General features: G+C 47.7%; 1 long non-coding RNA gene across 3 annotated transcripts in view; it reads right to left on the reverse strand.

The window, feature by feature from the left end:
• The window catches only part of LOC106558673, a 77,531-nt gene that overhangs the window by 14,819 nt on the left and 45,903 nt on the right, over positions 1-16,809 (reverse strand). For all 3 annotated transcript variants that reach the window (XR_005357910.1, XR_005357911.1, XR_005357912.1), the window contains exon 3: positions 7,670-7,825. This is a non-coding gene — a long non-coding RNA (uncharacterized LOC106558673). The remainder of the gene's footprint in view (positions 1-7,669; positions 7,826-16,809) is intronic.

A 16,809-nucleotide genomic window follows, 5' to 3' on the forward strand; every position in this document is an offset into this window, starting at 1 on the left:
TCCAGGAGGTGCCATTTTCATAGAACACAAAGCAAGTGGTGCCCCTTGAACAATTGTTCAAGGCAGCTGCCTAGGGGTGAGGTAGGTGGGGAGAGATTGTGCATGGACCAGGGTATGGAGCTGAAAGAGAGAGTGGACGCAACCCTGCAGGGTCTGACAGTTCAGAGGGAGGGCCCAACCCAAGAAAGAGCATCAGGAGCCAAAGGTTGGGGGGAGTGCAGGTCTAGGATGGTCTCTGTGGTGTTGTCTATGCCCAACACAACACCTAGCCTGGGCTAGCACCCAGTAGGTCTTTAAAGACGTGGTGAGTGAGCAGCAATGCCCATACTCTAGTCATGGGAGCGGAGTTCAGGCTTGCTGTCGTGCCCATCTCTCTAACCCAGTGAGGCTCACTCCCCTGGTACTATTCTTCTAGCTGGTGGCTCTTCATCCTGGCTGCATGGTAGGATCTGGGGAATTAATAAAACAAGGCAAAACAGGATGCCAGGCATCTGAACCCCAAAATTTATAGCAGCAATGTCCACAATAGTCAAACTATGGAAGGAGCCCAAATGTCCATCGACACATGAATGGATAACGATGTGGGAGATACATATGTGTATGTATATATATATATATGGACTACTACTCAGCCACCAACAAGAATGACATCTTGCCATTTGCAGCAACAGGGATGGAACTAGAGGGTTTTATGCTAAGTGAAATAAATCAATCAGGGAAAGACAATTATATGATTTCACTCATATGTGGGATTTAGGAAACAAAACAGAGAATCATAGGGGAAGGGAGGGAAAAATAAAACAAGATGATATCAGAGAGCAGGAGAGAGGCAAACCTTAAGAGACTCTTAATCCTAGGAAACAAACTGAGGTGTGCTGAAGTGGAGGGGGGTGGGGGCAATCCCTGCAGGTAAGGGATAACTGGGTGATGGGCATTAAGGAGGGCACATGATGGAATGAGCACTGGGTGTTCTATGCCACTGATGAATCATTGATCTCTCCTTCTGAAACTAATAATATACTATGTGTTAATTAATTGAATTTCAATAAAATAAAATTAAAACAAAACAAAAACAGCATTCCAGGGCCCCATCCTCAGGGATTGCATTCTATTTTTTTTTAAGATTTTATTTATTTATTCATGAGAGACAGAGAGAGAGGCAGAGACACAGGAAGAGGGAAGAGAAGCAGGCTCCTCACAGGGAACCCAATGCAGAACCCGATCCTGGGACCCTGGGATCACAACGAGAGCCAAAGGCAGATGCTCAACACTGAGCAACCCTGGGTGTCCCTGAGATTGCATTCTAGGTGGTCAGGTGTGGCCTGGGCATCCAGCTCACCAGCTGTTCTACTGTGCAGCCAGATTTGAGAACTGCTGCAAGTGGCTGAGAACCAGTGCTGTGGAAGGATCTGGACTGAGGATACTTAATCCTGAAGATACAAGATTAAATCTAAAGGAGTATGTGAACTTGGCCTGGGAATAAATTACACCTTAATTTCCACCAACCACTAACTGAAATTGAGCATTTTCTTCCGTTATTGATGTGGGTGTCAAACCACATTAATGTGAACAGTGACTCTGTACCCATAGAAATCACAGGCATGTTCATATTACTTTATGGTTGTTGTGTGTATCTTGAAATATCATTTAAGTTCACCCCCCCATCAAAATTAAGGGAAGTATTAGACTTGCTCTCACCTTTTCCCACCCCCTGCTCATGCTCTCTCTTGCTCTCTCTCTCAAGTACATAAATAAAATCTTAAAAAAAAAAAAGCATGAGTCACAATATCACAAATAGATATTTTGATTACTGGTATTCAATATGAGTGTTTTTATTGAAATTCTATGTATCTTTTATGTGTTTTTAAAAAGATTTTATTTACTTATTTGAGAGAAAGAGAGAGCACGAGCAAGTTGGGGGGTAGAGGGAGAGGGAGAAGCAGGCTCCCTGCTGAGCAGGAAGCCAGATGCAGGGCTCATCCTAGGATCCTGGGATCATGACCTGAGCTGAAGGCAGCCGCTTAACCAACTAAGCCACCCAGGTGCCTCTCTTTCATGTATTTTAAAACACGATTCTGAGGAGGGCTTCTTGGACAGCCCTAAATGGCCAAAATGCTCCCCAACCCAGGTGAAGATGTATTTTAAGAGGAGGGTCCCTGCTGACACCAAGAGAAGACAAATGGCATCTAGTAGAAATAGTAACTCCCTCTCTCGCCTGTCTGGTCTGCAGACAAAGGTCACACGGTTTTTGGTTAGAGTTGTCTGGCCTCTGTTTGTGTTGAGAGCCTCCCGTGGCAGCCTGGGGGGCCCTTCTGTGTCTCTGGGACCGGGGGAGAGGACGGTGGGCTGGCACCTGCTAGCCACTGGCTCCTCGCTGCCTTCTGGCCCTTCTGTCCTGTCCTGCCCCTGCTATCAGAGAAAGACACAGGAGTCCTGTGGATTTTTGTCGGTGCTCCCTTCTTCAATTCATCAGGCTCGGGGCACCCAAGCCTGACCCAGACACGCCCCAGCCCTGGAGCAGCGCTCAGCCTAGTGGCGGGGAAGCAGAGCTAGGAACTCCGAGGAAGAAGAGAATAACACCTTGGGAAGCTTTGGGGTTGGAGCTGGTATAGGTGCATAGAGCAAATCAGAAACAATTGGGTTCGTTTTATTTTTTTCCCCTCCTCCCATTGGGTTCGTTTTAAATGAAGTTTCCACCACCTTCTCCCACCGGCTGGGCTTGTGGGCTTGTGGAGAGTGGGCTCTCCGTAGGTTGCTCTGTGGGCTGAGTTTGGAGGACGCAGGGAAGGGGTGGGGAGCGGAGTCTGGGCCCACTTCCTGCACCACTCAGCTTTCTCAGCTCTTGCCGGGAAGACGCCACTTCCAGGCAGCCTGGATGCAAAAGCCTTTGGCCTACTTTCCTTTCAGATTTCAGCAAGGGTGAACACTCTGTGAGTCTCTGTGGTTTGGTTCTTGTTAAAATCCTGAATCTTCTCTCTGCTCCAAGAGGAAGGTCTTGGGTGGAGCAATGGCTGGGGTGTTAGCTGCCCAGACCCTAACAGTGTCCTTGGGGTGCACCCCCCCCACCCCCCACCCGCAGATGTGCCTGCTGTGGAAGGCACATATTCTGGTGACCAGCTGGTGAGAGGTGACAGTGTCAGCCTGTGGAACTTGACCTCCTGGCTCAGCAGCCATGAACAAGACTTGTTAAGCAAAGGAATAGTAGTTGTGGGTGGCAGGAGACCCCGAGTGGGTCAGAGGGTTCTGGGCAGATGTCTGAGTGGGAAGTCACTGAGGTAAGAGCCTGCATAAAACTCTGACAATGAAAAAAACAAAAACAAAAACAAAAAACAAACAAACAAAAAAAACTCTGACAAATGGCAAACCCAGGAAATGGCCCCCATGGTGCCCAGAGCCAGAGAACGGTGTCCTCAGACATGAGGGTCAGGGAACGCTTTCAGCCACTGGGGAAAGCCACAGACTCTTCTCTTCAGGAGAATGCATGTGTATCATTCAAATTCTGCGTGCCATTTCAGAGGTTCTCACCCCCGCGGTGGAAGCCCCGTGTTTAGGGGAGAAAAAAATCAAGCTAGAAATGTGCAGTGAATCCCCCAAGGCCCATCGCATGGCAGGTGGCAGAGCCAGGACCCCAGGTCCCTGCTGGCTTAGTCTGATGCCCTCTCCCCTCCGTGTCAGCATCAACCTTGGAGAGAAGGAAGTGGGATGGAGGGCAGGCCTTCTGGTTCCACATCAAACCAGGGAGATCAAGTGGTAGAAATAAACACAGGATATCAATAGGCACCCAAGGCGAAGGCAGCGGAGGCCTTGAATCCTTCCCAGTTCTCATCCTCCCTCCCAATTCTTTTTTTTTCTTTTCTTTTCTTTTTTTTTTTTTTTTTTTTAAGATTTTATGTATTTATTCTTGAGAGATGCAGAGAGAGGCAAAGACATGGCAGAGGGAGAAGCAGTCTCTTTGAGGGGAGCCCAATGTGGGACTTAATCCCAGGACCTCAGGATCACGACCAAGCCCAAGGCAGCCACCCAGGTGTCCCCTCCCTCCTAACTCTTGATTGACTGTGAAAGAACAGGTTTTCTCCCTGAGACGTAACCTAGGGAAGTCCCAGGATTTTTTTAGCCTCTTCTGCATCCAAGACCTTCCTCCTCAATCAGAGAGAAGGTTCAGGATTTTAACAAGAACCAAACTGCAGAGACGCACAGAGTGTTCACCCTTGCTGAAATCGAAAGGAAAGTAGGCCAAAGGCTTTTGCATCCAGGCTGCCTGGAAGTGGTGTCTTCCCTTCATAAGCTGAGCAGCCCCAGAAGTGGGCCTAGACTCCCCTCCCCAAATACCTCTTGGCAGTGGTGGAGAGCCTGCTGCTGGTGACCAAAGGAACCTACTGGAAATAAGTAGAGGATGACCTACAATCTCTCAACTGCCTCCACCTACAAACAGGGAGGAAATGTGGGGGGAATGTGCCTCTCGTAAATCCCTCTGAGAGTCAGGGCAGACTCAAATCCCCAAAGAGATCAAGAGTGATTCAAGATGCAGGCATCTGAGGTTGGGGTTTGAGAGAGCTATGCCCACAGGCCCTGAGTCATCTGAGTCAGGGTGTATTTCAGGTATGCTATTTCTCCTCAGTTATTGATTCAGAAAGTCTGGGGGCAAAGCCTTGGGGTGTTGGTATGGGTAGGGCTCAGCAGTGCATGGATTCCAGAGTCCTCTCTCCAGGTTTCCTTTAATATTAGTTCAGTCTGGACCAGAGTATTCTTCTTGTCTGTTTTCTCTTTTCCTTCTCTTCTTTTCTTCTTTATTGCCCAGCTCAAGGCACCACCAAAGGGAAGCCAATTCTCTTGTCCTGCCTCCAACCAATTTTTTATTTCATAGTCAAATTAGAGCAGGGGCACCAGGGTGGCTCAGTGGTTGAGTGTCTGCCTTTGGCTCAAGTCATGATCCTGGGGTCCTGGAATCAAGTCCTGCATCTGGCTCCAGGGAGTCTGCTTCTCCCTCTGCCTATGTCTCCACCTCTCTCTGTGTGTCTCTCATGAATAAATAAAATCTTGAAAAAAATTTGATCAATTTGGGGCAAAATACAGATTAGTGAAGAGTCTGAGTGTATATTTGAAAAAGGGAATCTAGATAAGAATGGTTTATAATTAGCATGTGCCTTGACCAAACTGGGGTCTTAGAAGAGTTTGTTCTCTTAAGTTTTCTTAAATCTTTAAGGACGTCTCTACCACCCACTCCTGCCATCGCCCTCCCAGCACACACACTTGACCTCGTCTGCACAATTCATTCACTCTACCTCAGGGGTTTGCTAAGTAAACGTGAGTTTCAGGTCCACCCCTACCAAAAAGAGAGTTCTCTGAGTCCAGAATTATATTTAGGAGTTCCTCCTGTGCAGAATTCTCTTGGTTTATAAGTGCTCCTGAATATAAAACGGACATGAAGCCGGGCCACTGGGGCCTCTTTTGGATACCTGAAGAAGCTCAGGTACCACAATGAGACTTGCAGGGGCAATGACCCTCCCCACATGAGTGCTGCCTCTTGGAATGGCCATGGGAAAAAATGGGAAGCCACTTATAAAATAATATATATAAAGGGACACCTGAGTGGCTCCATCAGTTGAACATCTGATTCTTGGTTTCTGCTCGAGTGGTGATCTTGGGGTCGTGGGATCTGCCTGAGTCGGGCTCCATGCTCATTGAGGAGTCTGCTTGGGATTCTCTCTCTCTCTCTCTCTCTGCCCCTCCTCTACTATCTCTCTTTCTCAAAATAAATGAATAAATAAAATCTTTTGAAAAATAATATATATATGCATTTTAAATGTGCATACACACAAATATATATATATACACACAAAACTTATATTTCTGGATCCTTGCTTATTGCAATAGACAAATTCTGTGACTGCTTTAGATACAAATAAACAGTTCATCCTTAATGAAGCCCACTTGAAGAAAAGACATGTTTCAAAGGCAACATGTTATTATTCCTCACAAACTTCTGAAGATTAAATATGGGACAGGCACTGCTGATGTGTGGTCGGTCACCTTTGTAGGACACCATGGAGTGGGAGGAATTTATTTTTATTTGTATTTTTTAGTGGGAGGAATTTTTAACTATGCTCTGTCATAACTCTTGAATAATGTATTAAAGCCAACCCAGGACACTTGTTAGAAAGAGTGTAGCTCAGGAGTTAAGAGTATTTCTCCAGCTGGTGGGCTGATGAGGAGGCCTGGCAGTTTGGGGATTGCATAATCCCTGCTCTTGTGCATTTCTTAATAATTTCCCGGGTAGGTTTACATGAATACTTTCTGGTACCATTTGCACTTAATAAAAATAGCAAAAGAAGCATCTATGAGGTAAGGAGAGGAGAGAAAAAAAGAAGCCCAAACAGCAAATTCTGTTCCATTTTACCCAGTATACATGATAGTGATCAGAAGACATCTCTGAGAGCTCATTTTCCTTTTGACCTTGTGTACTTCCTGTACTTAGCTGCCTCTGCAGGGTGTGCTGCCCTGGCAGGGCTCTGGCTCCTGTGCAGCTCTGCCATGATGTGACTTGTGGCAACCACCCGCTATGGGGTATCAACTGGGCCCCAACAAGGCACTTCTACAGCCCACTGCTGATCCCCCCACATGGCTCTGAGAAGCAGCTGCCCCTGGCTGCATTTCACAGATAAGGAAAGGGGGCCCAGAAGCTCTCAGCAAACTGCCCTAGGTCAGGTGGCTCAAGGGGGCAGAGCAGGGCTCATCACCAGGTCTGTGTGGCTTCAGAGCCTGTGCTCTGAAGCCCCTACCACCCACTCTGAGACTTTGCCTCCATTTGTTTTCTTGCCAGCATGTTTTAGCATTGCAGGAGTGAGAAAGATTGGCTACAAGGAGCTTATAATCTAGGTAGGGAGAAAAGAACAGAAAAAAAGCATTTCTTTCCTGTACAACAAGGAACCTGGCAGTCAGGGGTTCTAACTGGAGCATCAAACCAGATGAGCCACACTGCAGGATGCTGGAACAGAGCATTGTGGGAATTCTGTTTGATTCCGGCCAGGACAGTGTGTGTGTGTGTGGGGGCGGGGGGGGTGCTGCAAATAGGAACAGTTGAAACAGCGCAAGTTTGAGGGACCAGGATTCATGTTCCCAAGTGATGGGTAAGGTGTAGAGAGTCTAACAGCAATGTCAACAGCTGGTACTTCTTTGGGGTTTACCAGCACCAGGTTTGAAGTGTTTTATAGGCTTTGATGCGCTGAATCCACCTGATACCCTCAGAGTAGATACTATTACTCTGTTTCCCACATGAGAAATGGAAGCATGGGGGCTTGGGATTTTGCCCAGTCTTCCAGCTGGCATGTGGGGTGCAGGGATTTAAGCCTGGGCTGGCTGGCTCCGAGCCCAGGCTCTTACTGCACAAAGGACTGGTTAAGTTGAGGTACATCCTCTCCCGGACTTCCCCATTGCACTGTCAAAACTGCAATTATCTGGTCACTGTGTTTTCCCCACTGGACTGTGTCTCCAAGAAGGCAGGGGTCATGTCTCTCTTGTTCTCAAATACCTCTAGTATCTCCAGCACCTAGACTAGTGACTGGCATCCAGAGAGCACCCAAAAGTTTTGAAGCATGGGTGAAATGCACCACAAGGAAGCAGAGGATTCCTTTGTAAGAGCAGCAACCCCACCCCGGTGCACCATTCCTACCTGGTGATCGTGAGTGAGTCATCTCACTTCCTCCCCACCTCAGCAACACAGAGGATGATAACAGAGGTGAAGCTTTACAAAACAGTCTGGTAGTTCCTCAAAATGTTCCACAACAGAGGTACCGTCTGACTCAGCAGTTCCACTCCTGGGTATATGCTGAAAAACAGAAATACAGTTGATGTCCACACAAACATTTGTACAGAATGCTCATAGCAGCACAACCGTAATAGCCAAAAAGTGGAAATGACTCAAATGTCCATCCTCGGATGGGTGGATCAACAAAATGAGGTGCATCTATACAGGTGAATGTTATTCAGCCACAAGTACATGCTACACCACGGGCAAACTTCAAAAACATTATATTAGGTAAAGAAGCCAGCCACGAGAGGCTCCTTATTGTGTGATTTTATTTATATGACATGTTCAGAATAGACACATCCATAGAGGCAGAAAGCAGTTTTAGTGCTTGCTGGGGCCTGAGGTAGTGTGAGTGTGGATGGGGAGCAACTGCTAATGGGTTTAAGGCTCCTTTTTGGAGTGATGCAAATGTTCTGGAATTAGATAGTAGTGAATATGCTAAAAAAAAAACAACTACTGAATTTAAAAGGGTGCATATAGTGGAATGGGCATTATATCTCAAAAGAAAAAGAAAACAATATACTAAGTTCTATTGTAAATTTAGGTTAGCTACTTATTTACATTTTTTTAAGAAGATTTATTTATTTTAGAGAGAGGGAGACAATCTCAAGGAGACTCCCCACTGAGCCTGGAGCCTGACCTTGGGTTCCATCCCCTGACCCTGAGATGGTGACCTGAGCTGAAACCAAGAGTTTGATGCCCAACCGACTGAGCCACCTAGGTCCCCCTTATTGACATTTTGTAGGAATTTAGGGGTCTGGGCATAGTCTTAAAAATTAGTTTGTTGGTTTTTTGTCTCTGATCTAGTTCAGGTGTCTATGCTAATTGAAAGGCAACAAGGAGGGAGATGAAGAAGAGCAAGTCCGAGATGGGGGGTCTGGCATTTTCAGCTTTGCAGGCCTACTATGTGGGCACAGCAAAAGAGCTTGGACCTCGGACCAGCCAGCTCTGGACTTGCTCAGCCTCACTTTCCTGCCCTTTGCCTCCATCTCATCTGCTACCGTCCTTTTCCAAGCCCACTGTCATCCTACTGTCAGCCACTACTGCAACTGCCTCCTCAGTGCTTCATTCATCCTAGAATGAATCCTAAATAGTTCCAGAGCACCTGCTAGTGTCAGGTACTCTTCAGGTGCTGGGGAGTAGGAGGGAGCAGCACAGAACCCCTGCCCTCAGGAGCTCACATCTCGGCAGAGAGACAGCGATAAACCCATGAATACGCAGATGATTTCACGTGTGAGAAAATTTGTAGAAAAGCAAGGAGGCCAGTGTGGCTGGGGGAGGAGTGGGAGGGAGGGAAGCGATGAGGTCAGAGGGAGAAGGGGAGGAGGACCCACTTAAAGGCCTCCGTTCTTGCCTCTCTGTGAAAACTTCCAGTGGCTTCCAGCTCCTGGCTATTAAGGCCGCCCTGCCTCTCAGACACCACTGCCTCCCACTCTCCCTGTTGCTGCTTTGCCAAACTCCTTCCTACCACAGGACCTTTCCCATTGCTGCTCTCTCTGCTGGGAAAGCCCCTCCCCCATCTTCTCCTGGCTAGCTTGTTCTTATCATTCTGGCCTAATCTCAAACATCACTTTTTGAGTGGTGTGAAGTAGCCTCCACTCCTTGATTATCCCATTACTCTCTATTCTGTCCTCATTTATGACTACTTAAAATGATCTTGCTTGTTTTACATACAAGTGGTCTGTCTCTACTCCTCCCAAAAGGAAACCCCTCCAGGTCAGGGGTCTCCTCTGGCCTGTTCACCTGGGTCTCCCTTGGACCATTCCTCAATAATTACTTGTTAAATGAATGAGGGATTTGGTGACCTCATCCTCCTGGGAATTCCTCTGATTAAAGGAGTGGCTTCTGGGTGTCATCTTAGCACCCAAGCTTAGCACCTAAAAGGGATTTAACTCTTACTCCATCCAGAAAACCTTTGTCCTGGGGGAAGATTAATTATACGGTGGGCTGGGGTGGGAGTATTCTTTCCTTCTACCTCTCTTTAAGGACAACACTTTCTGTCTTCTACCTTCTATTCAGTCTCAGGTACTTCCAAGATCATACATACTTTCCTCATCCTGTTCTCATTTCACCCGGCCCTGCTCTCTAAGAATTGGAGGGTTAGATGGTCACTTCTAAAATCTGTGATTTCTGAGATTTGACCAGGTCAGGAATCATTTGGCCAAGGGAGTCCAGAGAATTCATGTTACAAATGGGGAAACTTAGGCCTACAGTAGGGAATGAATGAGTATTGGTGGCAGATCCCAGGGAGAAGTCATCAGACAGGGAGATGTAACCTGAGGGGAGGGAGTTTCATTGAGATCCCTAAAATTACACAAATAATTTTATGGTTAGTCATTTTTCTCAGAAGAAAGTTCATCATTGTCTTAAGGGGTTTCTTTAATGGTTTTAGAAGTTAAGCACCCTTTAAGGGGCATGGACTCCTTTGAGAAAACCATAACTAAGCTCCTTGGGGTGTCTTGTTACTGTTCTAGTACATAGCAGTGCCAGACTCATAGCAGATGCCTCCAAACTATTTTTTTTAATTTTTTTATTTATTTATGATAGTTACAGAGAGATAGAGAGGCAGAGACACAGGCAGAGGGGGAAGCAGACTCCATGCACCGGGAGCCCGATGTGGGATTCGATCCCGGGTCTCCAGGATCGCGCCCTGGGCCAAAGGCAGGTGCCAAACCGCTGCGCCACCCAGGGATCCCTCAAACTAACTATTGAATGAGCAAATGAATGAATGGATGAGGAGTGAATAGATTAATGGAGTGACAAATGAACCCATCTCCTCCATTTAATTTCAGTGCTCTTTTGACCAAGTCACAAATGGCAAGGAGTCAACCCCAGCCCAACAAGGACCAAGGACCTTGGATGCCTAGCCTGACTGCCCCGCCCCTCCAAGCTATCTCCCAGGCTGGCTGCGTGTTAGTGCTCTCCAGGTTGAGCAGACCTTGGGAAGCAATCTCTGAGTCCTCTGTTGGACCAGATTGTCAGCTGACCTGAAGATAGTCTTATTATATGTAAAACACTCAAGATTTCCCTGTCCTTGGAGATGCAGCTCAGGGCCGGGACACAGCCTGGGACAGGTGCCAGAGAGAGAGAGAGACAGAGAGAGAGAGAGAGAGAGAGAGAAAGAAAGAGAGAGAGAGAGATGAGTTGCTGCTACAAGTCCAAACTTTTCTGCCTTTTCTGGGCATGGACTAGTGATTCTCCTTGGGTGGGGGTGGGGGTGGGGTGGGGGTTTGGTTTGGGACACAGTACGGTCTATTTCTTAAAAAATTCAAGCATGTTTTGTTTTAGACCTCAGTCACATTGGCCCAGAAATACCGAGACCAAGGATCTGGAATAACGAAGAAAGGAAAAGTTAGACCCAGAGCTGGGGAGACTGAGAGGTAGAGAGTGCACGGGGGCCTGGGGGCTGCCGACTTGGAGGTGTCACTGTCAGCACCCCTCTTCTGAGGAAAGCTTGGCGATGACTTTCATGGGGAGCTCTGAGATCTTCATGCGATTATTCAACAGCAACTAATGGGGAAGACCACCAGATGTGGAATCTGGAAGCTTGGATCTGAGTCCTAGCTTGGCTACTTTAGAAGCTGAAAGGGCCCAATCTTGGCAGACAGAGCAGGGTTCAGACACTGGCTCTCTCTGCCTGCTGTAGCTCCTACCACCCTGTTAGCTCCTTCCCCTGGTATTTGGCAACATGTTCAGGGGGCGAGAAGGTCCCATGTTCCACTGGGTGGCCCGAGGGCAGTGCATGCCTCGATTGCTTCTGGAGCAGATAGCTGTGTTTGTCTAACCTTAAGGCCTCCTGCCCCCGCTGGGGGCCTAGGAGAGTGAAGTGCTACCTCCCTTCCCCTGAAGTCTTCGGTCCTTCTCAAGCTTAGATCCCACTGATGCAGCTGGTTCATAAAGTGGACGGAGCAAAATGAGCATTCAATCTCAGACAGTCACAGAAATCCCTTCTAGCCTATTGCCAGAGGCTGGGGGTAGCCCTGGGGGAAGGGGGTTATGGTGGAGATGGAATATTGATGAGGGAGCAGGGCTGGCTGAGGACAAAGCACAGCTGATATCCCACAAACAATCCCATACCTCAGAGTGGGATATGTGTGTCTTCGGGAAGTTTCCAATTGTCTTAATGCCTTGCCAGAGGGAAAAGCCATCTTTAATTTGACAATGGCAAGGCCTCCAGGATCTTGTAGGTCCTCCTTAGCATTTGAAAATCCTTTTGGGGGACGCCTGGGTGGCTCAGCAGTTGAACATCTGCCTTCAGCCCAGGGAATGATCCTGGAGTCCCAGGATCGAGTCTCACATCAGGTGCCCTGCATGAAGCCTGCTTCTCTCTCTGCCTATGTCCCTGCCTCTCTCTGTGTGTGTTTCTCATGAATAAATAAATAAAATCTTAAAAAAAAATCCTTTTGGAATCTCCTTTTTGCTTACTTCCCCCAACTCCTGGGTATATAATCAGCCACTCCTCACAGGCCCAGGGCAGCAGCTCCTTCTGCCCACAGGTCCTGTCCCCGTGCTTTAATAAAACTACCATTTTGCACCAGACGTCTCGAGAATTCTTTCCTGGTTGTCGGCTCCAGACCCCATCTATATTCCAAAATTTCATCAATACCAGAGGACGATTCTTGTACTCCACTGAAGGCTTTCTGGAGTTTTTAACGCTCCCAGGTGATTACAATATGCAGCCAAGCTTGAAAACTAGGAGGCTGCAGTAAGGGAGATGGGGAGCCTGGGGTCCCGCAATGACAGCTGTTTGACATAAATAACGGTTACTATACAGGATAAATAACGGGTACTATACTATACAGGAGGTGGTACGTCAAGGAGTAGCTGTGGAGCATGGAGCCGAGAACTTCTCCTCCTCCCCTCCCCCCTCCTCCTCCCCCTCCTCCTCCCCCTCCTCCTCCTCCTCCTCCTCTTCCTCGACGCTGTGCTGCTGTGGCCAAGGCACAGCCCTCCCAGAGGCTTAGCTCCTGGCTGGCATGAGGAGGGGCTTGGGCCCAAGCCTTGGTTAACATTAGAATCACTGGGGTGCTTATAAAAAAGACTCCAGAGGTGCCTAAATGGCTTAGTCAGTTAGCATCGGACTCTTTTTTTTTTTTTTTTTAAAGATTTTATTTATCCATTCATGAGAGACATACAGAGAGAGAGAGAGAGAGAGAGGCAGAGACACAGGCAGAGGGAGAAGCAGGCTCCATGCAGAGAGCCCGACTCAGGACTCAATTCCGGGTCTCCAGGATCAGGCCCTGAGCTGAAGGCAGTGCTAAACCACTGAGTCACCTGGGCTGCCCAGCATTGGACTCTTGATCTCAGCTCAGGTCTTGATCAGGGTCATGAGTTCAAGCCCTGGGTTAAGCTTCACACTGGGCATCGAAACTACTTAAAAAAAAAAAAAAAAAGACACACAAAAAAAACAAAACAGACTCCTGGAGCCTAATTCAGGTCTGCTGCTAGTTCTGGAATCCAGACCAAAGTGCCTAGTGTACTTGGTATGTGTCCCTCTGCTGGTGGGGAGGGTCCTTCTGTCATCCCATCACCAGGCCGGACTCAGTCTGGATATGACTTGTCTCGGATCCCCTGTCTCACAAAGCCTAGGAAAGGCTGAAGCTTCCAGAGAAGACTCCTTATTTGCTATTCCAGCCAGGCTGTCATTGTGGGATCTGTGCCTGCTTGTGAGGCGTTAGGGGCAAGGGAACTGCTCTTCACAATACAGCATGATCTTATGTGATAAGTGCTTTGCCAAACCTCTCAAAATTTGCCAAGCACTGGAGATGGGCCTTTGGAGCCAACCTTGGAGGGGGAGAACACGAGGAGTTCTCTTGTGCCAGAAGGGCAGAAGGGCAAATTTGACCAGTAACCATCTCTCCTCCCACCATTAGAGACACAACTGAAAGTCTTGAGAAAGGGAGAACCCACAAGCACATAAACTGAACCCAAGGCTTCCTGGGGGCTGGGATTTCCAGCTCGTCTGTGTACCTTTGGTTTTTCTTCTACATCAGTTTCTGGCAGCTAGAGTAGGGTGGGGACCAGAGAATGGGATTTTATGGGAAAGAGAGTGTTGGTGGGGTAGGGTAAATGAAAAGAAAGTTCTTAGAAAGCTTATTTCTAAGGAAAGAGTAGGAAGGAAAGTCAGTCAGTGGGGAAACCAAGCCATGGGTCACCTTCCAGGTTCCTTTTCCATCCACCTGGAGTGAGAAGTGGAGAAGAGAAGAAAGGTCCACAGACAGGCCAGACTGTGAAGCAGCCCCACATGCCAGACTCTTCCATGAGTAGGAGGGGGTCTGGGGTTTCCAGGATGGTCCACAGGGTTAGGGAGTTCCTTCTGAAATACATGTGGGATTTCCCTCTGTTGCCAGTGAAATCCGAAGAATGGCCACTTAGAAACACAGCTTTGTGTGGAGGTGCTTTCAGCTCTGCTAGGGACCGAACCTTGGGAGCTGGGACTTCCTTAAACACTTCAGTCATTGTGAAAATGTAGAGCCTCTCAGGCTCTGGTTCCTTCTAGGGGGGCTTTTTAGCATGATGCACTTGGTATGTCCTTCAAGGGGTCTTTGCACTTTATTGAAACAGTTTGCAGGTGTTCCTTTAAGGACTTTAAGGGCCAGTGCGACTTTGAGCTCTGTGAGGACCATGGCTGGCCTGTGGCTCCTTGGGCCCTGATGCTGTGGGCCCCGTGCTGTCAGCACATGACCTCGGATGGAGGACGTGCTCCACAGGCATTGCTAAGTCAGTGAACACTGCAACTCTAAAAACCCCACAAAAACATGAAAGTCCAACAGTAGGGGAATAGTTTGTAACTCTGGCACAGTTATCAGGATAGGATAGCACGTAGCCTTTTGGAAAGGCTAATGATGAAGACTAGGCAGGAATATAGAAAAAAAAATTTTTTTTATGATAGTCACACACACAGAGAGAGAGAGAGAGAGAGAGAGAGAGGCAGACATAGGCAGAGGGAGAAGCAGGCTCCATGCACCGGGAGCCTGACGTGGGATTTGATCCCGGGTCTCCAGGATCACGCCCTGGGCCAAAGGCAGGCACTAAACCGCTGTGCCACCCAGGGATCCCTATAGAAAAATTTAAATGGTGCAAAAATATTATCTGGTAAATGTATTGTGATTGCGCCTGCTGTAAAATATGGGTATGTTGTAGTAAGGAGTTGGAAGAAGAAGCAGATGGAAATGGTTGTGCTAAGGCAGTGAGATCATGGACAGTGACTGGCGAAGGTTTTTCTTAAATTTTGACTGTTGCAACAGCATTATAGCATAAAAACCAAACCTCTGCGGTAGGGTTCATGATAGACATAACCAGGGTGTGGGTAGCTGAAAGTCCTTTACTTGTCTTGGCTAGACAGAGCTTCTCGAGGGCCTGGTTCGATTTGTTCATGCCTCACCCAGGGCCCCACACCTAGCACATAGCAGGCGCTCAATAAATACTTGTTCAACTAGTGGTTCAGTGGGCAGCTTGTAGCAGAGGTTGAGGCATTTTTCACAGGGGTCCGAGGTAATTTGATTCGAGAAGAAAAAGACTTGGGAAAAGAAACACATCTGATCCACAAACCACCAACCAAAGGGGAAGTTTAAGTACTGTGACCTCTTGGCTTGATTTCATGTAAATTTGTTCCTTTCAGCTAAAGTGGTTTAAGTGAAAAAATTTTAATTTTTTTTTTATCTTTAGTTTTCTGTGAGTGTGAATAAAATCACAAAAAAAGAGGGAAGACCCCTTTGTCCACATGGGGATCCCATTCTAGGTTCAGAGTTCAGGGAGGGTGATAAAGGCCTCCCTTAGGGAGGAGTGGTTGCCTAATTGACTTCCCTCTTTGGTCTTCCATTCCACCTCCATCTTGCTTCAAGTATGCGCCTCTGTGGAACTGGAAGGTAGGGCATTCGCTGTCACCTTTCCCTTCCTGGGATCCCGGTGCCAGTGTCAAGGGGAGCCCTTTTGTCAGCACGTGGGAAGACTTGACTTATAAACAAAGAATGAGTATGGTGTTTTTGGCTTGGTTTGGCATTTGCTAAACTGGTAAAGGTCCTGCCTCAGAATATTCCCTTACTAAACCACACCCTGTCTGAAATACAACCACTAACTAGTTCCTCCTTGAGGGTAAGGTTTTGAAGGCTCCCCATCTGGAAAAGAAGACTCTCTGAGCCATTTCTCCAGTGGAAAAAGAACTACAAGGTGACTCAGCTCTGGAAAAATTAACCAACAGATCAAGCTGGGGGATATTGGACCTGGGAGCTGTGGGGCATCCCTATTGGGTGGGGCCAGTGGCACAGGCAGTGAAAGAATTCACCCAAGGCAGAGCAAAGGAGATAGTCATGATGTGCCCATAGCAAGGGATGCTCACAGCAATTCTATCTTTTTTCTAGAGAGTCTACCTGGACTACTAATTGTAATTCCGCCTGGCCTCATGAACAGAGATGTGCGTGTCCTGGCTCCCTCCCCTTTACTCTCCCCTTAACGGAGCCCTGCGCCTTGGTTTTCACCGAGGGGATGTGGGGAGGGGATGGTAAGGCCAACCTGGCAGAAGTATGTGAGGATCGGACCTCACCATCATGGCCTCCTGACACATTGTAGGTCCCTCCTCTCCCAAGATCAAGGAAAATGGGTTTAAGATTCTCAGATTTTTTCCTGCCATTTTCGTGTCCTGACTTCCCAGTTGTCCACCCTCTCCCCACAATTTCCCATCTTCAGCTCCCAGATCCAGTGTGCCTCCTTATAGCTTCTGCCTCAACTAAGACTACCCTTTCGGTCTCTATTCCAGCCCTCTGCCTCGGGGAAGTAATGTAGGCTTTTAAGGACTTCCAGCTATACCACACCCAATGGTGAGGGAGTTTATTTGCTGGGTGCTGACTGGGTGCTGACTTTATTCTTTGTTGTCATGTGCCAGCTCTTCACACGGATACTTGTTTGATCCCGTGTTCCTAGGAGGTTGGTGCAATCATCATCTCATTTAATGATGATAAAACTGAGGCACGGGTGGTTAACCAACACGCCTGACTTCACAGCTA

The sequence above is a fragment of the Canis lupus genome, chromosome 4 (genome assembly GCF_011100685.1).
Source record: "Canis lupus familiaris isolate Mischka breed German Shepherd chromosome 4, alternate assembly UU_Cfam_GSD_1.0, whole genome shotgun sequence".
NCBI classification, from domain to species: domain Eukaryota; kingdom Metazoa; phylum Chordata; class Mammalia; order Carnivora; family Canidae; genus Canis; species Canis lupus.